The sequence below is a fragment of the Canis lupus genome, chromosome X, assembly GCF_011100685.1.
Source record: "Canis lupus familiaris isolate Mischka breed German Shepherd chromosome X, alternate assembly UU_Cfam_GSD_1.0, whole genome shotgun sequence".
Taxonomy (NCBI): Eukaryota; Metazoa; Chordata; class Mammalia; order Carnivora; family Canidae; genus Canis; species Canis lupus.
In genome coordinates, this window is record NC_049260.1 from 80865385 (window position 1) to 80893349 (window position 27965).

Sequence of the window (27965 nt, forward strand, 5' to 3'; positions counted from 1 at the left end):
GTGTCCCAGCATTTCACTGCATCTGTATCTTTGGGGTAAATCCTCAGCAGGGCAATTGCTGGGTCGTAGGGCAGATCTATTTTCACCATTTATTGAAGAGACTGTCCTTTTTCCAGTGGATAGTCTATCCTGCTTTGTCGAATATTAGTTGACCATACAGTTGAGGGCCCATTTCTGGGTTCTCTATTCTGTTCCACTGATCTATGTGTCTGTTTTTGCACCAGTACCATACTGTATTAATGATCACAGCTTTGTAGTACAACCTGAAATCCTGCATTGTGATGCCCCCAGCTATGGTTTTCTTTTTCAATATTCCCCTGGCTATTTGGGGTCTTTTCTGATTCCACACAAATCTTAACGATGATTTGTTCCAAGTCTCTGAAGAATGTCCATGGTATTTTGATAGGGATTGCATTGAATGTGTAAATTGCCCTGGGTAGCATTGAGATTTTCACAATATTAATTCTTCCAATCCATGAGTATGGAATATTTTTCCATTTCTTTGTGTCTTCCTCAATTTCTTTCAGAAGTGTTCTGTAGGTTTTAGGGTATAGATGCTTTACCTCTTTGGTTAAGTTTATTCCTAAGTATCTTATGCTTTTGGGTGCAATTGTCAATGGGATTGACTCCTTCATTTCTCTTTGTTCAGTCTCATTGTTAGTGTATAGAAATGCCACTGATCTCTGGGCATTGATTTTGTATCCTGCCACACTGCCGAATTGCTGTATGAGTTCTAGCAATCTTGGGGTGGAGGCTTTTGGGTTTTCTATGAAGAGTATCATGTCGTCTGCAAAGAGGGAGAGTTTGACTTCTTTTCAATTTAAATGCCTTTTATTTCTCTTTGTTGCCTGATTGCTGAGGCTAGGACTTCCAGTACTATGTTGAATAGCAGTGGTGAGAGTGGACATCCCTGTCTTGTTCCTGATCTTAGGGGAAAGGCTCCTAGTGCTTCCCCATTGAGAATGATATTTGCTGTGGGTTTTTCATAGATGGCTTTTAAGATGCCGAGGATTGTTCCCCCTATCCCTACACCCTGAAGAGTTTTGATCAGGAATGGATGCTGTATTTTGTCAGATGCTTTCTCTGCATCTATTGAGAGGATCATATGGTTCTTGTTTTTTCTCTTGTTGATATGATCTATCATGTTGATTGCTTTATGAGTGTTGAACCAGCTTTGCATCCGGGGATAAATCCCACTTGGTCATGGTGAATAATATTCTTAATGTCTGTTGGAAGTATTCCATTCCTTTCTATCTTTCCGAACAGCTTTAGTAGAATAGGTATTGTTTCTTCTTTAAACGTTTGATAGAATTCCCCTGGGAAGCCATCTGGCCTTGGACTTTTGTTTCTTGGGAGGTTTTATGACTGCTTCAATTTCCTCCCTGGTTATAGGCCTGTTCACGTTTTCTATTTCTTCCTGTTCCAGTTTTGGTAGTTTGTAGTTTTCCAGAAATGTGTCCATTTCTTCTAGATTGCCTAATTTATTGGCACATAGCTGCTCATAATATGTTTTTAAAATCTTTTGTATTTCCTTGGTATTGGTTGTGATCTCTCCTTTTTCATTCATGATTTTATTAATTAGAGTCTATTCTCTTTTGTTTTTAATAAGGTTGGCTAATGGTTTATCTATCTTATTAATTCTTTCAAAGAACCATCTCCTGGTTTTGTTGATCTGTTCTACAGTTCTTCTGGTCTCTATTTCATTGAGTTCTGCTCGAATCTTTAGTTACTCTCTTCTTCTGCTTGGTGTAGGGTTTTTTTTTTTAGATTTTTAAAATTTTATTTACTCATGAGAGACACACACAGAGAGAGAGAGAGACAGGCAGAGGGAGAAGCAGGCTCCATTCTGGGAGCCTGACGTGGGACTTGATCCCGGGACTCCAGGATCATGCCATGGGCCGAAGGCAGGCACTAATCCATTGAGCCACCCAGGGATCCCAGGTGTAGGTTTTAGTTACTGTTCTTTCTCCAGTTCCTTTAGGTGCAAGGTTAGCTTGTGTATTTGAGTTTTTTTCCAATTTTTTTAATTTTTATTTATTTATTATTATTTTTTATTCATGATAGTCACACAGAGAGAGAGAGAGAGAGAGGCAGAGACACAGGCAGAGGGAGAAGCAGGCTCCATGCACCGGGAGCCCAACGTGGGATTCGATCCCGGGTCTCCAGGATCGCGCTCTGGGCCAAAGGCAGGCGCCAAACCGCTGCGCCACCCAGGGATCCCTTTTTCCAATTTTTTGAGGGATGCTTGTATTGGGATGTATTTCCCTCTCAGGACTGCTTTTGCTGTATCCCAAAGATTTTGAATGGTTGTATCTTCATTCTCATTAGTTTCCATGAATCTTTTTTAATTCTTCTCTAATTTCCTGGTTGACACTTTCATCTTTTAGCAGGATAGTCTTTAACCTCCATGTGTTTGAATTGCTTCCAAATTTGTTCTTGTTATTGAGTTCTAGTTTCAGAGCATTCTGGTCTGAAAATATGCAGGGGAAAATCCCAATCTCTTGGTATTGGATGAGACTTGATTTGTGACCCAGTATGTGGTCTATTCTGGAGAAAATTCCATGTGCACTTGAGAAGAATGTGTATTCAGTTGCCTCTGGATGTAAAGTTCTCTAAATATCTGTGAAATTCATCTAGTCCAGTGTATCATTTAAAGCTCTTGAATGTTGTGCTTAGAAGATCTGTCATTAGCAGAAAATGCCGTATTGCCGTATTGAATGCCGTATTGAATACTGGGAGCAGTATTAGTGTATTATCTAAGCATGTCTTTTCTTTGGTTATTGATTGATTGATATACTTGGCAGCTCCCACATTGGGGCATAAATATTCATGATTGTTAGGTCCTCTTGTTGGATAGATCCTTTAATTATGATACAGTGTCACTCTTCATCTCTTACTACAGTTTTGGGATAAATTTTAATTTATCTGATATGAGGATTGCTACCCCTGCTTTCTTTTGAGGTCTATTTGAATGGTAAATGGTTCTCCAACCTTTCATTTTCTGGCTGTAGGTATTTTGAGGTCTAAAATGAGTCTCTTGTAGATAGCAAATAGATGGGTCTTGTTGTTTTTATCCAGTCTGAAACCCTGCATCTTTTGATGGGATCAATAAGCCCATTCACATTCAGAGTTACTATTGAAAGGTATGAATTTAGTGTCATCATAATAGCTATTCAGTCCCTGTTTTTGTGGATTATATTTTGGGATTCCTCTTTCTTTTACAGGGTCCCCATAATATTTCTTGCAGAGCTGGTTTGGTGGTGACATATTCTTTCAGTTTCTGCCTATTCTGGAAGCTCTTTATCTCTCCTTCTATTCTGAATGAGAGCCTTGCTGCATAAAGTATTCTTGGCTGCATGTTCTCATTTAAGACCCTGAATATACCCTGCCAGCCCTTTATGGCCTGCTGGATGTCTGTGGAGAGGTCTGCTGTTAATCTAATATTTCTCCCCATATAAGTTGCAAGTTTCACTATTAGATGTTGAGGTGCTGAATGGTTTTTATTGATTTTAGGGAGGGATCTCCCTATCTCCTGGATCTGAATGCCTGTTTCCCTCCCCAGATTAAGGAAGTTCTCAGCTATGATTTGTTCAAATATACTTTCTCATCCTCTGTCCCTTTCAGCGTCCTCTGGAACCCCAATTAAATGTAGATTTTTCCTTCTGAGGCTGCCATTTATCCATTTACTTCCCTTAACCTTTCCTCATGGTGTTTTAATTGTTTTTCTCTTTCTTCTTCAGCTTCCTTCCTTTCCATCAACTTGTCTTCTCTGTCACTCACTTGTTCTTCTACCTCATTAACCGTCATTGTTAAGACCTCCTGTTTGGATTGCATCTCATTTAATTGATTTTTAATTTCGGCCTGATTAGATCTAAATTCTGCAGTAATGAAGTCTCTTGATCATTTAGGCTTTTTTCCAGAGCCACCAGTAGCTTTATAATTGTGCTTCTGTATTGGTTTTCTGACATCCAATTGTAATCCAAATTTTGTAACTCTGTGGCAGAGAGTACTGTTTCTGATTCTTTCTTTTGTGGTGAGTTCTTCTTTCTAGACATTTTGCTCAGTGCATGAGTGGCTAAAAATGAGTTGCATTGGAAAAAGGAAGAAAAAGAAAAAAATGAAAAAGAAAAAACAAAACAAAAACAAGAAGGACTATCCTCTGGCTCTAAATAGAGTAAATCCCTCGACTTCCCCTGGAGCTTTCCAGCTCTGCTTCGTCAAGAACTTGTTCTTCCCGTGTTCTTCCAGCTGGTCTTCTGGGGGAAGGGCCTGCTGTGCTCTCAGGTGTGTGCATGGCTCAGTGGGAGCTGTTTATCCTGTGAGGCCCCTGCTCCCTGGCGGCCCTGCTCCATCCCAGGCAGAGGGTGACACCAGGAGGAACAACAACAGTGGCGGCGGCCAGCTCTCCAGCCCTGGAATCAGCTCCCTGCAGTAACTACCACAGCTCCCAGTCCACACTGGCCTAGATGCTCCCGGGGCTGTGGTGGGCGCTGATCTGCGCAGCTTGGGGGCACCTGGCGGCAGGGAGTCCTCGCTGTCCCGTGAGCTCCCCGCATCCGCCTGTCCCGGGAGGAGTGCAAGATCCTGGGCTATGTTCCCCGGCGCCCTGGGATCCGGAGCCTGAACTGCTGGAATTGGGCTCCCGGGGCTGCGCAGCCCCCTCTGCCAGGAGCTGCCGCCTGAGCTTCTCCTGAGGCCCCGCTGGGCGCTCGCTCCAGCCCTTTATCGAGATCAGCCCCTGGTGTGTGGCGCGCCCTCCCCTGGAGTGCACTTCCTCTGTTAGTGACCCCAGGAACCTGGAAGCGCCACTGCCCCTCCTGCGGTTCTGCCCGAGTTCCCTGCTGAGCGTCTTCCCGTCCCGGAAGAATCCTGTGCGGATTTTAAAAGTTCCTGCTTCTTGGGGGCTGGACTTTCCTCTCCTGGAGGCTTTCTCAGCCCCCCTTAGCCCAGCTCCTCGTGGGGCCCCTCCTGCACTTCATTCTTTTTTATTTTTTTTCTGCTTTCCTACCTTGTTAGAAGCGCAAACTCTTCTCTCTGTAGCATTCCAGCTGTTCTCTCTTTAAATTTCAGGTCGAATTCGTAGGTTTTCAGGATGACTTGAAAGTTATCTAGGTAGGGGCATCTGGGTGGCTCAGCGGTTGAGCATCTGCCTTTGGCTCAGGGCATGATCCTGGGGTCCTGGGATGGAGTCTCCTATCGGGCTCCCTGCAGGGAGCCTGCTCCTCCCTCCGCCTGTGTCTCTGCCTCTCTCGGTGTGTCTCTCATGAATAAATAAATAAAATCTTAAAAAAAAAGAAAGAAAGAAAGTTATCTAGGTAAATTGGTGGGGGCAGGTGACTTGGGGACCCTACTCCTCCGCCATCTTGCCCTGTTCCCCGACAATTGGGTTTTCTAACATGGGGATAAAAGAAGACATAAAAATGTGTGTTGTTGTTTTTTTTATCTAAAACTCAAGGGTTTATGTATCCACTCAACAAATATTTACTGAGGGCCAACTATGTGTCCTGCCTTGCCACATTTCACATTTCATAGCTCTCTCTCTCTCTCTGAGCCCTCACACATTCAGTGTGGCTTTAATGAGAAGCAGTGGAATATAGTAGTAATTCTGGGCACAAGCTTTGGAGGGAGATGGGCCTGGGTTTGAATATCAGATCCACTATTTGTTTTCTAGCTGTGTGATCTTGGACAAGTTATTTAACCTCTCTGTATTCTAGTCTTCTCAGCTCAGTCATCTCAACTATAAAATGGGAATACTATAGTACTCCTTTACAGAGTGGTTGTAAAGACTAAATGAAATAGCACATGTAGGGGCACCTGGGTGGCTTAGTTGGTTAAGTGTCTGTCTTTGGCTTGCATCATGATCCTGGGGTCCTGGGATTGAGCCCCAATCAGGCTCCCTGCTCAGTGGGGAGTCTGCTTCTCCCTTTTCCTCTGCCCCTCACCCCACACTCATGTTCTCTCTCATAAAAAAATAAAATCTTTAATAAATAAATAAAATAGCATATGTAAAGAAAGCACATGGCATGGTAGCTATTATAGAATAGCTATAGATACTCAAAAAAATGGTAGTAGTAAGATAATGCTGATGAAGGCATCCCCTGCTTGGTTTATTCTACCTTTTCTTCCCTGCCTGTCCATGTTTCTTTCTCACTTTAAAATCTTGGACAAAAGGTATGTCCTATTCAAAGTCTTTCTTGACTAACAGTTCACCCTGATTTCTCCATTATTTGGCATCTATCTGATGCTTATGAACACAGGTCACATTAATTTGTTTTTTGCCTATTTTTCTATATTCTTATGTGTTATTTGTGTCCTTCCTGGATTCTCAATTATCATAGAGTAATAGAGTCATAGGCCAAACATAAAAGAACATAAATCTTCCATGTGTATCATGAATCCCTTCAACTACAATTCTGTCGGGTGGCCATTCATTTACTACTTGAGTATTTTTAGAGACAAAGATCTCATCATCTCACCAAACAGGCCGTTCAGTTCGTTGCTGGGCAGTTTTCAGGAGGTTATTTCTCAAACTACACCAGCATGTACCTGTATCTTTTCACACATTTTCCTAGTTTTGCCCTCTTGAACAACATAGGACTAAATAGAGGTTTAATTTAGGATTAATACAGGATTAAACTGTTCACTACATAAAGTTGCCTTCTCTTTGCTTTATTTTTTTAAAAGATTTTATGTATTTACTCATGACAGACACAGAGAGAGAGAGAGAGAAAGAGAGAGAGGCAGAGACACCGCCAGAGGAGAAGCAGGCTCCATGCAGGGAGCCTGATATGGGACTCAATCCCAGGACTCCAGGATCAAGCCCTGGGCTGAAGGCAAGCACCAAACCACTGAGACACCCAGGGATCCCCTTCTCTTTGCTTTATATTGTCCACTCAATTCTCGGGTGTTGGCTTTTTGGCTTTTTTACTAATGGCAAAGTTGAATGTCAATGTTTCTTACTACTACAATCTTTTTTTTTTTTTTTCCCTGTTGATGGGGAGGGGGTATTACCTTTGCTGGGTTTTTTTTTTAAGATTTTTTAAATTTGTATTTATTCATGAGAGATACAGAGAGAGAGAGACAGAGACATAGGCAGAGGGAGAAGCAGGCTCCCTGTGAGGAGCCTAATGCAGGACTCTATCCCAGGACCCCGGGATCACAACCTGAACCAAAGGCAGATGCTCAATCACTGAGCCACCCAGGTGCCCTGCCTTTGCGTATTGAGAACAACTTTACTTTTTGAGTCTTGGAGAGGATTTCGGAGCCAGTTACCTATGTAATGTGATTTGTTGGGTCCCAGGATTTGCCCCGCCCAACAATATCCTCTTCCCTATGATATCTGAAACCATCCATTGTGAGAGCAGCATTCCTCCAGGTTTTAAAAAAGTTATAGGGTTTTTGAAGCCCTGTTTGAAAGTAACATGCCCCTGGGAAAGGAAACATCTTAACCTTAACCACTGATACAACAGCAGGGACTGAATCGTTGCTAGTGACTTGAGAGCAAAATATCAAGATCGGATAAGGCGTGACCTGGCCGCAGTACCAGACTGCTGGAGATCCAGAGACCTCGTTTCATTCATCCAGGGATACACAGCACTTAGCACAGTGACTAATACTGGGTCCTCAGTGACGAATGAACAAATGAGGCTGAAAAGGGGAGTATGTGCCCTTCCCGGTAAGCATCACCCACTTCATAATTCTCTCTCTAGCCAAGGAAGTGTGGCAACACCAGAAATTTCGGGGTTCTTTGGCTTGCTGACAGCCTTGCTAGCTATTCACAGTGCTCTTCTCCTATCAGCTTTCCCTGGAGCTATCTGGTGTCTCACCTTCAGCTGGCAGCAGGCGGCATGAATTGTTAGGCTGCTTCTATATAAAGCTCTGGCAATAGAAACTGCCTCCATTACCACCATTGATTCACATACCTACACAGAGACTTCACACCCACCCAGTGTTATGGAGAAAAGGAATCGGATTCTAGCTCAGGCCTTGTGTCACTGCACAATATTGTAGAATTAACATTACCCCCTTTGCTTATTTGTAGAAGCTTTTGCAGATGTAGTGATCTGCCTCATACTCTGAATTTGGGGAAGAGTATAATAAAAGCCTCATTAATTCTCACCAGTGTTTAATCTAAATTAAAAATGTGGAGTTGGCACTTAAAAGTGTGGGGAGATGATTAAGTGCCTTCAGAGAATAGGAACTCTTTTTAAAGCAGTACATAAAAGCAAGTATTTTCCTGCAAACAATCTTTGCCTTCATTAAAGGGTATCCAGCAGTGCTTTTCTTTGGCATGATTTTGGTAGCAATTCGTTTGTGTTATTGTATTACTTGAAAATAATAAAGCTCCATTTTGGGTTTTGTTAAAAGTTTAAAAGGAAGGCCTATCTGACAGGAAATCAATGAACTATGGAAGGGTATTTTTTAAAATAGCTTTTTAGACATCTATAGCATTGTAATCAAAGCTAATGAAATATAAGACCCTACTTCAAAGAACAATATAAATGGTTTTAATTAATAACCCAATTGCTTTTATGTAAATGAATATTTCCTATGGCACTAGAAAAATTGTTTTTCTCATTCAAGGTAACTGTTCCCAGTGCAGAACTTATATACACCATGAATTCCCTTTCATTGTAGAATGAGTCCTAGCCTTTCTCCAAAATAATGAAATATTTCTATATTCTATCATTCCAATTATAGAACTTGCCAACTTCAAGCAAATCTCATTTAGTAAAGTTTTACTCTATTTGCAAAATAACTTCATAATGCAAGTGGAGTTCTGTTTACTTTGTATGTTTGGACTGTACTTCTAGCAATGTTAAATCTAAAAGAATATCCACATTATTTCCAAAAACTGTTTAAACTATTGGATATACTATTAATATTTCTCTGAAGAAATATTGTCCGTAGCCCACTAATCCTCATTCTATGAATACTTAAAATGTTAGTGAAGTGGGAAATACTTACAAGATGTGTCCCCTTCAAGCAGTAATATATTACAAATCTGGGACGTTAGGCTTCCATTTAATGGCCTGTGCCCTTAGCCTGTGATTACATTTTTAAAACATGAAGTTGTGGTATTTTCTGACATTCATTTGGGACATCTTATGAGGATACTTCCATTTATTTACAGTAAGAGAAGATCTTGGAGAGAGTATACTCTCTAGAATGTCGTCTGAAGTCACAATACCCATTTGCACTTTAGACAAAGAAAATATTACTCAGAGTAGAAGGGTGATTCAAGATTTCTTTACCTTCTGCCAAACAAAATGGCAAAACCAGACAAATAAAAAGTCTTACCCTCAATTACTGCATAGATTATATTCTGATTTCTGAGAAGCTAAACAGTAATGTACTATGTTCTACTGAAATATGAAAAAATATATGATCCAAATTCCTTTAAATATATTTGTTTTCCTGTCCCTGAGTCAGTTTCACCCATCTTTGACATGCGATTGATATCCATAACAAAAGGAAAGCAGTGAGGACTAACACACCAAAAGGCAAATTTCTAGTGCTCCAAGCATTAATTTTGCACCTGTTATTATTTAATAATGGTGTAAGCAATTGAGGACAATGTTTTAGAAAACTCAGAGAACAATGACTTAATTGAAGGCATTGAATGAAATAGTCCAGAAGAATTTTCAGTGTGATAAAATGAAAAACTTTTTGATTCCCAGGGGTATGAGAAGCTGATCTTTGTGCCTTAGGGAGAAATTCATAAAGAAACTAGCCAGCTATATTCTGGCCAGTTCTATTTTTTGAGTGCCAGTTGGCACTGGGGAGAATAGAAACAGTAGTCTCTCTAGATTCTGTGTAGTTTCATGATTTGCTTCTTTTGAAGCTATAAGCAGGAATATGTGGTCAACTAAAATGTGGCTATGCATACAATTTATATAGCTGAATTGTGTACCACCTCACTGACTGTGAAGGTAGTTTTCTGGAAGATACTTGCTGGATATTTGTCACTTTACCACAGAGGATGTTAAAAAATATTTTGATCCAAGAAAAATATGTAAATAATTTTTGCCAAAAAAAAAAAACACTGAATCTAATTCCCCAATCTTCTCCATAAGCAAACCACTCACTTAACTTATAGGAACATGTACTGACTTGTAAGACTGGGCCTCAGATAAAACCATGGGGATGGGGGCAGTGGATGGAAATGCATCTTTGTAAGCCCTGAAAAAATCCTGAATTTAAATTCACCTCCTCACAGATGTCCTCTTGTGGCCGAATTACTAAGCTGGCTTACATAATAATATAATAATTATACCATAATATAATAATGGTAGAATTGTTTAGGTTTCCATATTTATGGAGAGATTACCTGACATTAAAATTATTTTATTTCATAAAACACAGGGGATTTCCTAAGCACATAACAAAGTTGTAGTTTTTTTGCATCTGGATGGCATTTTAAATCTTCCTTTTGAAACTAAGTGAGCCAGACTTATCCATCCCAAAAAGACTTGTGAACTGATATTTATGGTTTATTCATCACATGTAATAGTTACAGTGGAATTCCTCTTCTCAACCCACTGTACAACCAGATGACACAGCATTTTTCTGTTCCAACCTTAGAAAGGCCCAGTAGAGGGCACGTTGAGCATTTAATGGCTAATACACACACCTTGGTACTTAAGCATATTTAAACAGTAACATGCTATAATTGACATCTGACTCAAAGTTTCCAGTGTCTTTTGATACTATATGGCAACTCTTTCAATTAAGAAAACACAAGATACTCAGTTAGTCAAGGTCAGCCAAAAAGATTTGAATAAAACAAAAATCAATCTAGTTGATTACTTTCAAACCATCCAGGCACCTTGAAGATGTGGATAAATTCCCAGAATGAATAAGACCCATGAGTCCATAGATTCTCTTTTGTGGTTACATTCTCATGGGAGTAAGGTGATATACAGAATATAAATATGCTAAGTTATGCCATTAATTTAATTACCTGCATGCAGCCAGTCCACAAGCAATGTTGAAATCTGAGGCTAATTGTCTTTGATCACTCATACTACCTCAGAGTCACCTCTTATGGGTCTGAAGGGAATGCCTGAGTGAAATATAAAATGAAAACACACTGAGAAATGCATTTCAAAGCCAACCCCAAATGTCTTTTGATTGTCTGCTGTTTTGTATGATGCTGTTTTGTATGATCTACATCACTGTTTCCTATCTACTAGTATCTAGAATTGAGATCTAACTCAATTCTTTTGTAGGAGACCAATAAACCCTGACCCTGAGAAAACTGTACATTCAATATCATAATTCAGGTGTGTACTTAGCTTTAGGTGGAAAATGAATTTCAATTCAAAAAAGAAAAAAAAAAGATTTCAATATTTGAAGGAGAAAACCAAGAAGGTGAGGATATTGTTTACATTTTAAGAATATAATTCTTCTAGGGGCACCAGGGTGGCTTAATCAGTTAAGTGAGTGACTGGATTTCTGCTCGGGTTATGATCTCAGAGTCATGAGCTCAAGCCCCATGTAGGGCTCCATGGAGCCTGCTTAAGATTCTCTCTCTTGCTCTTACCCCCCCCCAAGAATATAATTTTTCTAATAAAGAAAAGATCATCAGAGCTTTGGTTAATTGTGACCACTTAAAACATGAATGCCCTCTATTCCTAAATACTTGACAAATTACAATGAACCAGAAAGCTACTTATTGCAAGACACAAGTGCTCTTACATTTTCTCCACCTTTTTTCTGCCTACACATCTAAAAATGTGAGACAGGGGGTGTTGCACTATATGTTGGCAATCTGAATTTAAATTATAAATAAATAAATAAATAAATAAATAAATAAATAAATAAATAAATAAATAAAATTTTAAAAATGTGAGACAGGAATCCATCAAAATCCTAGAGGAGAACATAGGTGGCAACCTCTTTGACCTCAGCTGCAGCAACTCTTCCTAAACACATCCCCAGAGGCAAAAAATGAACTACTGGGACTTCATCAAGATAAAAAGCTTCTGCACAGCCAAGGAAACAATAAGCAAAACTAAAGGGCAACGTACAGAATGGAAAAAGCTATTTGCAAATGATATATCAGATAAAGGGCTAGTATCTAAGAGCTATAAAGAACTTACCAATCTCAAGGCCCAAAAAACAAAAAAATCCAGTCAAGAAATGGGAGAAGATATGAACAGACATTTCTCCAAAGAAGACTTGCAAAAGGCCAACATACACATGAAAAAATGCTCAACATCACTCAGCATCAGGGAAATACAAATCAAAACCACGGGATACTACTTCACTTCAGTCAGAATCTCTAAAATTAACAACTTGGGAAACTACAGATGTTGATGAGGATGCAGAGAACGGGGAACCCTCTTACATTGTTGGTAGGAATGCAAACTGGTGCGGCCACTCTAGAAAACACTATGGAGGTTCCTCAAAATATTAAAAATAGAACTACCCTACCCCGCAAATGCATGACTAGGGATTTATTCAAAGGATACAAAAATAGTAATTTGAAGGGGCACATGCACCCCAATGTTTGTAGCAGCAATATCCACAATAGCCAAAATATGGATAGGGCCCAGATGTCCATTGACTGATGAATAGATAAAGAAGAGGTGGTGTATATATACACAACAGAATATTACTCAGCCATCAAAAAGAATGAAATCTTGCCATTTGCAATGACATGAATGGAACTAGAGTATATTATGCTAAGCAAAATAAATCAAGGAAAGACAAATACCATATGATTTCAGTTGTATGTGGAATTTAAGAAACAAATGTGATGAACATAGGGGAAGGGAAAGAAAAATAAAATAAGATAAAAACAGAGAGGGAGGCAAACCATAAGAGACTCTTAACTCTAGAGAACAAACTGAGGGATGCTGGAGGGGATGGGAATGGGGTAACTGGGTGATGGGCATTAAGGCGGACACTTGATGTGATGAGCACTTGGTGCTACATGCAACTGATGACTCACTAAATTCTACCCCCAAACTAATAATATACTATATGCTAATTAACTTGAATTTAAATCTAAACACATTTAAAAATAAAATGTTACTCAACTCAGTTGTTTTCTCACCACAGCATTTAAAATCTTGTTCTTCCCCCTTTCTATTTTAATAACCTTTGCCACAGTTAATGTCATACATGTTTACATGACACTAAAATAAATAAAAGAAACTAGCTGAAGAAAGCAACTGACAAAAAAAAGAAAGCAACTGAAAAAAAAAAGAAAGCAACTGAATGTTCCACTTTTAACCAATTGTTCTGGTATTATGTAGATGAGCCTGACTCTTGGCTATCTTCTAATATCTATTCATCTGTACCTATGTTCTCCTCCAAAAGTACTTCATGCACTTGAAACAATGCTTCCTACGTGTAAATGCCAGCCCTGTCTTTTTCTGCCATTGTATATAATTGAAATAATAATTTTCAGTCTATAGCCTACTTAATTCAAAGAGAATTTAAATTAGTCCCTTGATTAAATTCAGTAGAAAAAAACTTTTTAAAAAGATTTTATTTATTTATTCATGAGAGACACAGAGAAAGAGTGAGAGAGAGAAGCAGAGACACAGGCAGAGGGAGAAGCAGGCTCCATGCAGGAAACCTGATGAGGGGCTCAATCCTGGGACTCCTGGATCACACCCTGAGCTGAAGGCAGACTCTCAACCACTGAGCCACCCAGGCATACCGAAAAGAAAACACTTATGGATAAAATGGAATCCATCTAAAGACGAGGTTCTTAGGCAGGGGTGGTGGTCCTTGGAGGTACACAGGTGGGCCACTCAGAGTCTTTGTGCAGCTGAAGTATTTTTGAAGTTATAAGTACATGGAATTGGTTTTCAAAAATTAAAGTAAATCTTATCCTAAATGTTCTATAGCAAGTCTATTCAATAGAACATTCAGTTCTGTCTCTTTACCATCCAGTACGTAGCCACAAGCTACCTGTAGCCATTGAACATTTGAAATGTGGCTAATATGCCTGAAGAACTGAATTTATTGTTTTAACTTTAAATAGCCACATGGGACTATTGACTATCTTATAGAACAGTATAGCAGTAGATCAACATTAACCTGGGGTCATTGGATAAACTTTATGAGGCCCATAAAACCCCTTGAAGTTGGTCACAAAATTGTGTGTGGTCATTTATTCTGGACATGAGTTTTATCACATTTGCAGAAGTAGCTCTGACTCCAAAAAAAGTTTAGAACCACTATGACAGGAACAGAGGTAGTTGCCCTGTTTGGGCTCCTCGTTTCCTGACAACATAATTGAAACTAGAAACATGATGAATTTTACTGTTGTTACTTTTTTTTTAAAGGTTTTATTTATTTATTCATAGACACAGAGAGAGAGGCAGAGACACAGGCAGAGGGAGAAGCAGGCTCCATGCAGGGAGCCCGATGCGGGACTCGATCCCGAGTCTCCAGGATCACACCCAAGGCTGCAGGCGGCGCCAAACTGCTGCGCCACCAGGGCTGCCCTGTTGTTACTTTTTTTAATGCCATAAAAAACATCCAAATTCCTTGGCAAAGAACCAAAAATAATTTCCTAAAGTTAATTCAAGTAATGAGGTATACATTTCTACAACCAACACATATTTGTCTCTTTAAAAAACGTTTTACTTTGAGAAAATTGTAGATTTACATGCAGTTGTAAAAAATAGAGATGTCATTTACCATTCACCCAGGTTCCCCTAGAGGTAGCACCTTAAGTAACTAGAGTACAGTATTGCAATGAGGAAATTGACATTGATGCAATCTACCCACCTTCTTTGGATTTTACTAGTTTTAATGCACTCATTTGCATGTGCCATACAATTTTATCACAGGTGTGCATTTGTGTGACCATCACCACAGTCAAGATTCAGAACAAGTGCATTCCTACAGGCTCCTTCCATTTTGCCCTTTTATAGCCACTTACACCTCTACCCCATACTCTCTTTAACTCTGGACAACCACTAACCTTTTCTCCATTACTATAATTTTTTCATCTCAAAAACATTATATAAATGGAATCAAATTGTATGTAGCCTTTTGGGCTTGGCTTTTTTTTTCCAACTCAGCATAATTCTCTGGAGATCTATCCAGATTGTTCCATATATTCATAGTTCATTCCTTTTTATTACTGTAGTATTCCAGGGTAGTGATGTGCCACAATTGAACCATTCATCTACTGAAGAACATCCAGGTTGTTTCCAGTCTGTGGCAATAATGAATGAAGCTTCTAGGAACATTTGTATTCGGGTTTTAGTGAACCTAGAGATAAAGGCTCATGATTGAAACTGCTGAGTCATGTGGTAGTTGCATGTTTAGCTTTATAAGAAACTACCAGACTGTTTTCCAGATGTTCTGTACCATTTTACATTACCATCAATAATATATGTGTATATTTGATCCAGTTTCTCAACAGCCTCACCATCATTTGGGGTGACCACTTTTTTTTTTTGACCACTTTTTTTAAGCCATTCTGGGAGGCAGGAGGTGATACCACATTGCGACTTTAATTTGCATTTCCCCAATGGCTGAGATGTTGAACATTTTCTCATGTGCTGATTTGCCATCTGCATATCCTCTTTAGTCAAATGTCTGTTCTTGTCTGGGAGAAAAAGCATCCATAATAGGAAGGAGAGCTTTTTACATAGAAATTTGAGTAATAGTGGTGGGTAATATGGTTTTTACAAAAGAAACTACTCCTGTTAAGTTGGGACTTGTTTTTCAGCTATCTGCTAAGATAGAAGCCCTGATGTAAATTCTTATCCCTGGGAAGATGTTTCCATGCAGAACTAGGAAAACTAGGATCCAGGAATAATACTTGGCTTTTTGATACCTTGACTATCAAAAAAATTGAGAGAATACAAATGAATGGAGAGATAAGGGAGCTTTTTGTAGGTATTGGATTTGGTCGTATCATGAATACATGTTCTAGCAAATACCACTGGTGCAGATATTTTATATCCTTGGTATAACTTTTGATATATTTAGATGTCATCTGTTGCCCTGTTTTAAGAGTCACAGTTTTCACCCTGACAGAAAACAACAGTCTACTTCAGCTGTGGCAGGGCAACATGATTACCTGCAGGCAGAAGTATCACTTTCCTCAGAGAAGAGTCTGAATCAAAAACCTGCAATGGCTGATCGCTACCTCATAAAATCAAGACTAAATTCCTAAATACGTCTTCATGGCCAACAAAGCCCTAACCTACCTTTTCCGCCCTGTTTTGCACTCCTCCTCCTCTTGTGGACTAACCAAACTGAATCAATGTTTTCTAAATCCACTCTGCTCTTTCCTGACTCTCTGCTTCTGTTCCTGCTATATCCTTTATTAATTTACCTTCCCTTGGCCATTTGTACCTATAAAAAACCCACCTATGGGATGCCTGGGTGGCTCAGTAGTTGAGCATCCGCCTTAGGCTTAGGGCGTGATCCCAGGGTCCCAGGATTGAGTCCAGCATCTGGCTCCTGGCAGGGAGCCTGCTTCTCCCTCTGCCTATGTCTCTGCCTCTCTCTCTCTCTGTGTGTCTCTCATGAATAGATAAATAAAATCTTAAGAAACAAAAAAACTACCTGTCCCTTAAGGCCCTGCTCAGATGTTACTTTCTCCATGAAATATCTTCTAATTCCTTGAGTCAGAAGCAAACATTCCTGCCTCTATGCGCACACAGGACTTTGTACCCCCTCATAGCACCCATCTCTCTGACAACTCTTTTGTTTAAATGTCATGCCAACGCAATAACATGGATGAATCTCAAATGCAATTTGCTAAGTGAAAGAAGTTAGACACAAAAAGCTACATACTGAATGACTCCATTTATCTGACATTCTGGAAAAAGCGAAACCATAGGGACAGAAAACAGACTAGGGGTTGCCAGGATAAGGTGGGGGGCAGGGTTTGACTGCAAAGGCATAACACAAGGGAAGTTGGGGAGTGATGACAGTGTTCTATGTCTTGATTGTGGTAGTGGCTATACAACTGTGCATTTGTCAAAACTTGCAGATCTATACAGTGTAAAGGGTGAATTTTATAGTATTTCAACTACACCTTAACAAAAACAATGGGATAAATTCATACCAGATAGCCTGCTCTTCAAATCTGGCCATCCATTTACTTGTTCTTCAGATGTACTCTAATGTTCCAGGATAAGAGCTAGGACTACAAAGGAGAAAAATATGCAACTCCTCCTTTCAAGGAACTCGATCTCTGAGGGAGGTGCTAGGTATGGAGGGAAATAAATACGGGCACCTGGGTGGCTCAGTGGTTGCGTGCCCTTCAGCCCAGGGCATGATCCCGGGGTCCTGGAATCAAGTCCTGCATCAGGCTCCCCACAGGGAGCCTGCTTCTCCCTCTGCCTGTGTCTCTGCCTCTCTCTCTGTGTCTCTCATGAATAAATAAATAAAATCTTTTTAAAAAAGAAAGAAATGCAGTGGAGTAGGAAAGATGCTGTATATGGTACAGTCAGATACAGTGGCAGCATAAAGGAAGCAGTGGTCAGATGGACCTAGATGGTGGAAGGGCTAGCCTTTCAAGTTTAGAAATTTATATTTTGTTCAATATGCAATGTGAAGTGACAGAATCAAAGCTATGCTTTAGGAAGTATAACATGGCAGTAATATGAAGGATGATGTGGAGTGGGGAAAAGAGAAAAAGCAGAGAGATCAATTAGAAATCTATTCACAACAGTCTAAAAGAAAATTAATATCACTTCTCCATTAGCAGACATTTGAGATTGGGTGAAGTTTTCAATTAAACCTTGTATTGCTGACAATCTAGATGAATGCAGGCATAAACACAGAGAGGGCCCACAAAATTTTTCTTGATACAATTCACCCCGATTAGCCTGGGATACTTAATGGAGCGACCATGTTGCATTGATCTTTTTATCTTCCCTGGAAAATATCATAAGACTTTGTAGACACTAAAGGCTCTAAAAAAAAGTTTATTATTCTCTTTAAAAAAATTTTTTTTTTGAGAGTGAGTGAGGGAGAGAGCACAAGCAGGGGGAGGGGCAGAAGGAGAGGGAGAAGAAGGCTCCCTGCTGAGCAGGGAGCCTGATGCAGGTTACAGGGCTCCATCCCAGGACCCTAGGGTCAGGACCTGAGCCGAAGGCAGACATGTAACCAACTGGACCACCCAGGTGCCCCCCAAAATTCATCATTCCAATGAATAAGTTAGAGAGCAGGTGGATTTTCTCTTAAATCACTGAAATTCAGGCAGCCCTGGTGGCTTAGGGGTTTAGCGCCACCTTCAGCCCAGGGTGTGATCCTGGAGACCTGGGATGGAATCCCACCTCAGGCTCCCTACTTGAGCCTGCTTCTCCCTCTGCCTGTGTCTCTTTCTCTCTCTCTCTCTCCCTCTCTCTCTCTCTCTCTCTGTATGTCTTTCATGAATAAATAAATAACATCTTAAAAAATAAATCACTGAAACTCCCAAAGAGAAAATTGTTAATTCCTGCATGCCCAATGATACTTACTGCTTACAATTTTGTATGTCAGCCCAGAGGGTCAAGGTTAGTAAAGATATTTTATTCCTAAATGTATATACTGACTATAGTGATTGGGGGGAAGGGGTGGAATTAGTCTGGCACTTTTTTCCCCAGAAAGATTGCTGTTTCTTTGCTGGTTTACTTCTACCTAACACATCTTGCAGTGACATGGGTAAGAGTCTGTGGAAAAGGGAAAGGGAAGGGCACCCTGTGGTTCAGTAGTTGAGCATCTGCTTTTGGCTCAGGTTGTGATCCTGGGGTCCTGGAATCAAGTCCCACATCAGGCTCCCTGCAGGGAGCCTGCTTCTCCGTCTGCCTATGTGTCTGCCTCTATGTTTCTCATGAATAAATAAATAAAATATTTAAAAAGAAAAAAAAAGGCTCTCTGCTCCTCCGCATTCAACAGACAGCTGCATCTTCTGATGCAGTGCCAGCTGCGTCCCTGAGACACGATGGTGAAGGTTGGAGTGAATGGATTTGGCCGTATTGGGCACCTGGTCACCAGGGCTGCTTTTAACTCTGGCAAAGTGGATATTGTCACCATCAATGACCCCTTCATTGACCTCAACTACATGGTGTACATGTTCCAGTATGATTCTACCCACGGCAAATTCCACGGCACAGTCAAGGCTGAGAACGGGAAACTTGTCATCAACAGGAAGTCCATCTCCATCTTCCAGGAGCGAGATCCCGCCAACATCAAATGGGGCAATGTTGGTACTAAGTATGTTGTGGAATCCACTGGGGTCTTCACCACCATGGAGAAGGCTGGGGCTCACTTGAAGGGCAGGGCCAAGAGGGTCATCATCTGTGCTCCTTCTGCTGATGCCCCCATGTTTGTGATGGGCGTGAACCACGAGAAGTATGACAACTCCCTCAAGATTGTCAGCAATGCCTCCTGTACCACCAACTGCTTGGCTCCTCTGGCCAAAGTCATCCATGACCACTTTGGCATCATGCAGGGCCTCATGACCACTATCCATGCCACCACTGCCACCCAAAAGACCGTGGATGGCCCATCTGGGAAGCTGTGGCGCGACAGCTGAGGGGCTGCCCAGAACATCATCCCTGCTTCCCCTGGCGCTGCCAAGGCTGTGGGCAAGGTCATCCCTGAGCTGAACAGGAAACTCACTGGCATGGCCTTCCGTGTTCAGTTGTGGATCTAACCTGCCGCCTGGAGAAAGCTGCCAAATATGATGACATCAAGAAGGTGGTGAAGCAGGCATCAGAGGGCCCCTCAAGGGCATCCTGGGCTACACTGAGGACCAGGTTGTCTCCTGTGACTTCAACAGAGACACCCACTCTTCCACCTTTGATTCTGGGGCTGGCATTGCCCTCAATGACCACTCAAGCTCATTTCCTGGTATGAAAATGAATTTGGCTATAGCACCCCGGTGGTGGACCTCCTGCCACATGGCCTCCAAGGAGTAGGATCCTCCTGGACCACCAGCCCCAGCAAGAACAAGAGGAAAAGAGAGGCCCTCAGCTGCTGAGGAGTCCCTGCCCCAAATTAATCCCCCAACACTGAGAATCTACTGACCTCCAATTTACATCCCAGACCCCGAGGAAGGAGAGGGGCTTGGGGAGCCCTACCTTGTAATGTACCATCAATAAAGTACACTGTACCCCCAAAAAAAAGAAATAAAGAAAAAGAAAAAAAGAAAAAGAAAAAAAGGTGTGACAGCAGGCATTATAAATACACTTTTTAAATTTTTTACTATTACCTCTGTCTTGGAATTTCGAAATCTGTACTAAAAATGCTTATGAAGGGCATAACTGAAAGCACTCAGAGAAGACAGCCTTATTCTTGAAATGTGTATGAAGTTTTCATCATGCCTTGAATCCAACCAAATTGCAGGTCCGAAAAATCAGCAGGGGGCTCTGCTATAAACACTGTATAGGGCCCAAACATACACTCTCAGTCAGGTCTCTAAAACACCTCACCCATCCCCATCTCAGGAAAATGAAGACGTTTAATGAACTGGTGGGATTATCGAAGGTAAACTTGATGAGCATCTTCTTCAAACAAACAAGAGCTCCAGGCTTTCCATTTCTGCTCTTTTTTTTCCCTCACGAAGAGCAAACATTACTGAGCCACTTCATTGCCTCTGGTGAAAGGCTTTCTGTGGCTCCAGAGTTGACAACATCCAGAATATTAAGCAGTCACTGACTTTGGCGTCTGAACTAGTTTGCTATGAAGAACATGAAGTATACTGATGCTATCTGCCCCCGAAGTTACACAGAGACAACTTAGGAAAAAGTGTGCCTCCCACCCCCACAAACTGGAAGACTGTCAGCTTGGGGAAAAGTGATTTTGTAGATGCCAGAGTGTGCTGTGGTTCAGCAGATCTGGACATTTTTTTCCTCTGCATTTTTCCTAGTGCAAGTCATTGTGCCTCACACTGTGTGATTCAGGATGAAGTCGAAGCAAAGTAGTTTCTCTGGCCACAAAAATACCCTTTTGTTGAAGGCCAGCTTGTCCTTTGCCTGTTTACTGCGACCAATATAACCGTAACACTTATGTAATTCTGGTGTGACAGAACTTAACGACTGTGTGAATTATGAGCAGTAAGCCAGCCAATGTCAGTGGTCTCAAATATGTGATCAGCACCGGGTCAGTCATTGCCAAATACTGGTTTACTACATGTTATTGATCATATTTGAGCCCTGTCCAGCTGTGGCTAATCCTAACGCATATAGTTGGCAGCTGTGAATTTGTGACTTTGCCCCTCAGAATACAAAGCTGCCTTTGCCCAAGCTCAGACCCACTAAAGCTTCTTAAAAGGCAAGCCTTTGCCTCAGTAGGTGATTGTGATAGAATATAAGTAGGGTGTTCTTAAATTGCTTTTCAGAAACCCCAATTCTCCTGGGAATGATCAAATTATGTTTCTATTAAAAATGAATCCCATTCTGTCTATAGGTTTTAAAAAAAACCTCACTGCCCAGTACATTTTTAAGAAGTCCCCTCCTCCCTAATTTAGCTAATGGATCCTATCTTCGTCTGTGAGGCCTACTCCCTTCTGTCATTCATCCTAGGCAGTGGCAAGATCACAGGTACTTCTTGAGGTATACCACCCAATTTGTTAGGCTTTGATCTGAGGGAAACCTTACATGGCTCAAAATATAGCTATATAATTTTATATATAAAATATTTCAGTGCCTGAAATGCATAAAAGAATGTATTATTATCCCTGTTTTATTTTTTAAAGATTTTATTTATCCATGAGAAACACACAGAGAGAGGCAGAGACATAGGCAGAAGGAGAAGCAGGCTCCCTGCAGGGAGCCAGATACAGGATTCGAGCCCAGGACCCAGGGATCATGACCTGCGCCAAAGGCAGACACTCAACCACTTGGCCACCCAGGTGCTCCCTGTTTTATCATTGAGCAAGAAGAAAGAGAAACTTCCTCAGTGTCATATAACCAGTCAATGGCAATATTAAAAATAACAACTGAGGCTAGAATGGGTGAGTTCTGTCAATTGAGTCTACTAAGTAGCAGGAATGGGTTGGAAGTAAACCTCAAATGTATGTTCTTACCTGCAGAGCAAATTCATTAAAAAACATTCTTCTCTCCCATTCCCAAACCCCACCCCCTGAGTAATTGTTTCCCTTTTTTTTTCAATAGCATATATGTGTCTTGTGGTCATAGATTTAATTCTTTTAAAATCTTCGTCTTACTAGAAACCTGAAAAGGAAAGAGAGGGGACTGCCCTAGACCAGATGAGTTTCCCAACTAGGATGTCCTGATACCTGTAGTGGAGGGTAAAAACCACTTGTGTCCGTCATTTCCCCCACTCACCCAGCACTGACCCATTCCTGCTCCCTATATCTTGAGCCCTTCTCCGCCTTTGTTTCTCTTTAGCAATCCGGGATCCCCTCAATCATCTCTCCAAACTCAAGATAGCTAATCTGGTTGCCCAGCAGCAAGCAAGTCGACACAATTGAGCACAAATTTTCTGCATTGTCCTCCATCAGTATAATTCTTACTGCACCAGTTTTAGTGGACGTAAAACATCCTTTCTGCACGTGACACATGTTCAGCCACTCCTCTCCACACACCCATGTATACGAGTGTGCTCAACTGAAGCAGTAGGCATTTTTAAATGATGATGAAGCACCTGACTAAATGTACTTTCATAATCTCTGCTTAGGAATCTGGGGGCTGTGCAGCAGGAGATCACAGCACTCTGGTGAGGGGGTTCTTAGTATATTAAAGTATGTCACTGGATGTGGCTGTAAAAATACCCATCTTTCCACCCTGTAATAACCTCCTTACGATGTATGTGGAGAGGTAGCACAGCAAGCGAAAATGGCATAGAATTTGGAGTCATACTCTCAGTACGACTTCCAGCTCTGCCACATGCTGGCTGTGTGACCTCTGGCAAGATACTTTAACTTTCTGAGCCTCATCTTCCTCATCTGAAAAAAAATGGAATTATAATAATTAGAATTATAATGGGATTGTATAACCTGTTATAAGAATCAGATGATATAATTTAGGCATGTAAAGTGTCACATAGTAGGTTCTCAATAAATATGTTGCCTTCCTACCTCTGCTTTTGAAGGCACTGTTGGATTGAGTGGAAAGTGGTGTAATGAGAACAGTGTAGCTTTGTACTAAGACGTGGGGTCAAATTCCAATTCTGTCATTTAGTTACCATGGGTGACCTCAGCAAGTTACTTAACCTGGGCCTCAGTCACTTCTGTAAGATGTAGCATATAATACTCATCTCAAAAGTAGACAGTACCTGGCCTATAGTAGGTTCTTGCTGGTAGCTATTAATGTTATGGATATGAGAAGACTGCTTCAGATATCGCAGACCCACTGTTGGAAAACCTCTCTCTGAAATTGTCTTTTCTTTGAGTGCATGAAAACTTGGTTTAAAAAAGATCCTGTTTTATAATAGCCATATATCTACCTAAGCTGATGCAGATTTACCTGCACTTGGAAATTATGTTATTTTTAAAGCATGCTGCACCATCATGTTTTGGGTTTTTTGTTTTGTTTGGCTGCTGGCTCTCTCTAGGCCCCCATCAATTTCTTCTTGCTATCCATAGAACAGCTGCCTAGAGCAGAAGTTTGTTGCCATCCCTTCTATATGCATTCTCTACACCTATGTTGTTGAGCTGGATAGCCACAACACTGCTTAGATGCCAGGACACTATTTGTCCATGGCACTTTGCCATTTATCTAATGGTGAGAAGCCAGATGTGATGTCTCATTTCTTGTGGACACATTAAAGGCTGAACACTTATCATCCGTCTTTGTACCTCTGCAGAAACTCAGTGTGATCAGAAACTTAATCAGCCACAGTGGTGTCCTGCTGTTGCTTTTGCAGGATGCTGCTCTGCTTATTAGTTCATTACTAGATAGTGTACCGCTTAGGGCAGCTTTCTTTTTTTTTTTTTTTTTATTTTTTTATTTTTTTATTTATTTTTTTTTTTTTTGCAGCTTTCATTTCAAGTACTGCTGAGACAAATTTTTGGCAGGGTTAGCCTCTGTGGTAGGATTTGAGGAATTCCAAAAGGCTCCTGGCCCAAGTGTGTCTCCCTCACCGGTTACAGTGCCTGAAATGCATAAAAGAAATATTTCACTTGAACTTCCTTTGGTATAAGGCGATGTTAAAATGTGAATGCCACTCTCCAGAGGGAAGATACTAAGTCATTATTAGCTATGAATACTTAGAGTCAGAACCCCATTGGAATCCTGATTCTGTTACTAGTTACGTGACCTTAGGCAGGTTGCGAATTCTCTGAGACAGTTTCCTCTTCTGAAAATGGGGATGCTAATGGATAATTGTGAGAATTCAATTAGATGATGCATGTACAGTACAGAGTAAATGCTCAATGAACAGTAGCTGTTATTAGCCTTAGGGACAATAGGGCCCCCAAGGGAATACATCTAGCGCCAGTACATTTGGTTTGAGGGTATAAGGAATATATATAGGAATAAGGTGAGGTCTGGTACAGGGAAACTGGTCAAAGCAAAGGTCCTGGTGGGGTAGCAGTACGGCCACGAGTAGCATAGGGACCTGGGCTTCCAAGAGCTGGGTGCGAGGAAGGGGAAGGAATGAAGCAAAATCAAACTGCATTTACACCAACTTTCCAACAAGAAAAGTATAGTACTGGGGCACCAGGGTGGCATAGTCAGCTAAGTGTCTGCCTTCGGCTGGGGTGGTGATTTCTGTGGGTCCTGAGATGGAGCCCTGCATCGAGCTGCCTGCTCAGTGGGGAATAGGGGGGGGGTCTGCTTTTCTCTCTCTCTCTCCCTCTGCCCCACCCCACTGCTATCTCAAATAAATACATATTTATTATATAATTACATATATTATATAGTTATAATATATGTAATATATAACATATATATATAATTTTTAAAAATTTAAAAAGTGTAGTACCTCTCAGGATGCAGTGCCCCTTGAGGTGCTTAACTCTGACACTGGGAGTGTTCAAGCAGAGGTAGTAGTGCTGGCTACCAACCAGGAATACTCTAGTCTGCCCCAGGGCTTCTCAAACTTATGTGCGTATACAGATCACCTGGGGATCTTGTTAAGATGTGGGTTCTGACTCAGCAAGACTGGGGCAAGACCCGAGATTCTTCATTTCTCACAAGCTTCCTACAGATGCTGCTAATGCTCCTGATCCACGGACCTCATTCTTCGTAGCAAGGCTCTGTTGCAGTTTGAAAAGAAATCACAGCAAGACAGAGCGATATGATTGGAGAAAGCCATGGAGTTACTCAGACAAGTCCCCACAAAGGGGAAGGACTTTGATGCAGTCATGATGTGCAGTCTGGTTCCTAGCTTTGTAGGATTTGAAATTTGATTGGTAGTATAACCAGAGACTGGGCTCCTGGGGACTGACTCACACTTCGCCGAATTCACAAGAGACCAATACATACGCCAGAATGCCAACTGATTAATTTATAATGAGAAGCATAACTTCCAAGTGGACCAGATACTAGTGTTTACTGATCAGTGCATTATCTCCCTGTAGGCATATTTACAGGAGGCACTAAATGATAATAAGGTTGCTTGGTGAGAACAGACTCATAGCAAGGGGAGTTCATAGGATGATTTTAATGGTTTATATCTTTAAGCCATGATCGTCTGATACCTCCATCTCCACAACTGAGTTAGACCTCCAGAATAGTGCTGTGGAGGTTAGCTTCCTCACTAGGCTCTCTTCCTCCTGTCTTGTCCTCATACAATCCAGATCCTGTTTTTAAAAAAAATATTTATTTATTTATTTATTCATTCATTCATTCATTCATTCATTCGAGACCTAGAGAGAGAGAGAGGCAGAGACACTGACAGAGGTAGAAGCAGGCTCCAAGCAGGGAGTCCAGCGCTGGACTCTATCCTGGGGCCCCCAGGATCACACCCTGGGCTGAAGGCAGCGCTAAACCATTGAGCCATCCAGGCTGCCCCAGATCCTCTGTTTAAGCCTAGGTCTGACAATAATCATTTATTTGCTCCACTGACTTCCATACAAATTCACAATTTAAAACCCATCATTATGAAACGCTTAAAATACAGAGACAAGTTAAAAAAAATAGTACAGTGAGCATCTGTTAGAACCACCATCTAATTTCAACAATTATCATTTTGCCATATTTACTTTATGTGTGTGTGCATGTATGCACAAATGTACAGTGTCCATGCTCTTTAGCACAATTTTCTAAATACCTCCTGCTCTGCCACAACCTACTTGACCGGCTTCACTCCCGCTGGCTCTCCCTTTGCAACTTGCATCCCAAGCCATACTTCACTGATTAATTTTAGTTCCCTGAATGCTCCTGGTGTTTTCATGTAATAGACCATTGCCTATGCCTGCATATCCTTACTCTCTTTGCTTGATTAGCTCTATTTGTTCTTAAAGACTCAGCCACACCCATGTTGCCATAGCACCCCATGTTTTTCTCAGTCATAACATTTATTAAACTGTACTGCTATTGCCTGTTTACCTCTCTGACTTTCCTACTAAACTTCACACTCATTGAGGGCAGGGACTTTTCTTTTTGGCCTCTGTATACCTACACCTCTCCAATGGCTTGCACTTGGTGTTCAGTAATCAGAAAATCTGACTGCGCACATAGTTATGGCATAGGCACCTCAAAATCCACATGTCTGTCTACACTGAGCTCATCTCTCTGTCTCTCCCTTCTACACATTTAAAACCCTCCTCCTGATTAAATGCCATCCAGTCTTTCAAGCCAAAAACATCAGGACAATTCCTCTTCCCTCTTCTTTCATCCTCTAAAATACATTTCCTTCTGTCCACTTCTCTTCATTTCCTGGGGTCTGAGCTGGGCTACCTTCATCTCTCACCTGGAGCACTGCCAAAAAATCTCTCTGTGCTCCCTGCTTCTAGGCTTGTCCCCTCCAATCTATTATCCACAGAGAAGCCGTAATGATCTCTCAAATACAGATCTGATTATATTACTCCATGGGTAAACCCTGATTGTATTACTCCTTGCTTTTGGATAAAGTCCAAACTCCCTAGCTTTCACAAAAGGACTCTCAAGAACTGACCTCTGTGTACCTGTAGAACTTTGTGTCTTGTACTTGTACTCTGGGTTCCAACCATTTTGTGTTTATAGAGCCTGTAGTACTTGCTGTCTCCCAAGTACTTGCTGGTCAGTTTCATGCCTCAGTGCATTCCCTTGTATTGTTCTCAGTCTAGGAAGGTGAATGCTCTCAAACTCAGCACAAGTGTAACCTCCTCTGGGCAGCTTTCCCCTACTTTCCAGTCTGGGTTAGGTTCCTCTTTTTGTTACCCATTACTGCCCTGTGCACACCTCTGTCATGGCATTTACACTATATACATATAGCACTTTAAACCACAATTACCAGTTTGCTTGTCTCATCAAAGCTAACTTAAGAATTTTTTGACAGCAGAGTTAATGACTTCTTTGATTTTTTTTTGCCCCAATGCTTAGCCCATGGCTGGCATACAGTTGATGGAAGATTGGATACTAACAAATAGCTCTCTGAACTTAATTTTTGTAGATGCCTTATAACAGATCTCTGTAATTTTATTTATTTATTTATTTATTTATTTATTTATTTATTTATTTTTATTTTTTTAAAGATTTTATTCATTTATTCATGAGATATACAGACAGAGGCAGAGACACAGGCAGAGGGAGAAGCAGGCTCCATGCAGGGAGCCTGACGTGGGACTCGATCTTGGGTTTCCAGGATCATGCCCTGGGCCAAAGGCGGCACTAAACCGCTGAGTCACCGGGGCTGCCCCATCTCTGTAATTTTAAATACAGTGTTTCTTTAAAGTACAATATAGGGACACCTGGGTGGCTCAGTGGTTGAGTGTCTGTATGCCTTTGGCTCAGGGCATGATCCCGGTAGAGCCCACTTCTCCTTCTGTCTGTGCTTCTGCCTCCCTCTCTATGTCTCTCAGGAATAAATAAATAAAATCTTAAAAAATAAATATAGTTTATTGCCCTGTAGGCAATATTTATTGAATTTTGAGTGTT

The 27965-nt window shown here is 41.1% G+C and overlaps 1 protein-coding gene and 1 pseudogene across 1 annotated transcript in view; both read left to right on the forward strand.

Moving 5' to 3' along the window:
• RNF128 (ring finger protein 128) overlaps nucleotides 1-27965 on the forward strand; it is a 117233-nt gene that overhangs the window by 29559 nt on the left and 59709 nt on the right. The window lies entirely within an intron of this gene.
• LOC106558467 lies at nucleotides 18920-19898 on the forward strand (annotated as a pseudogene).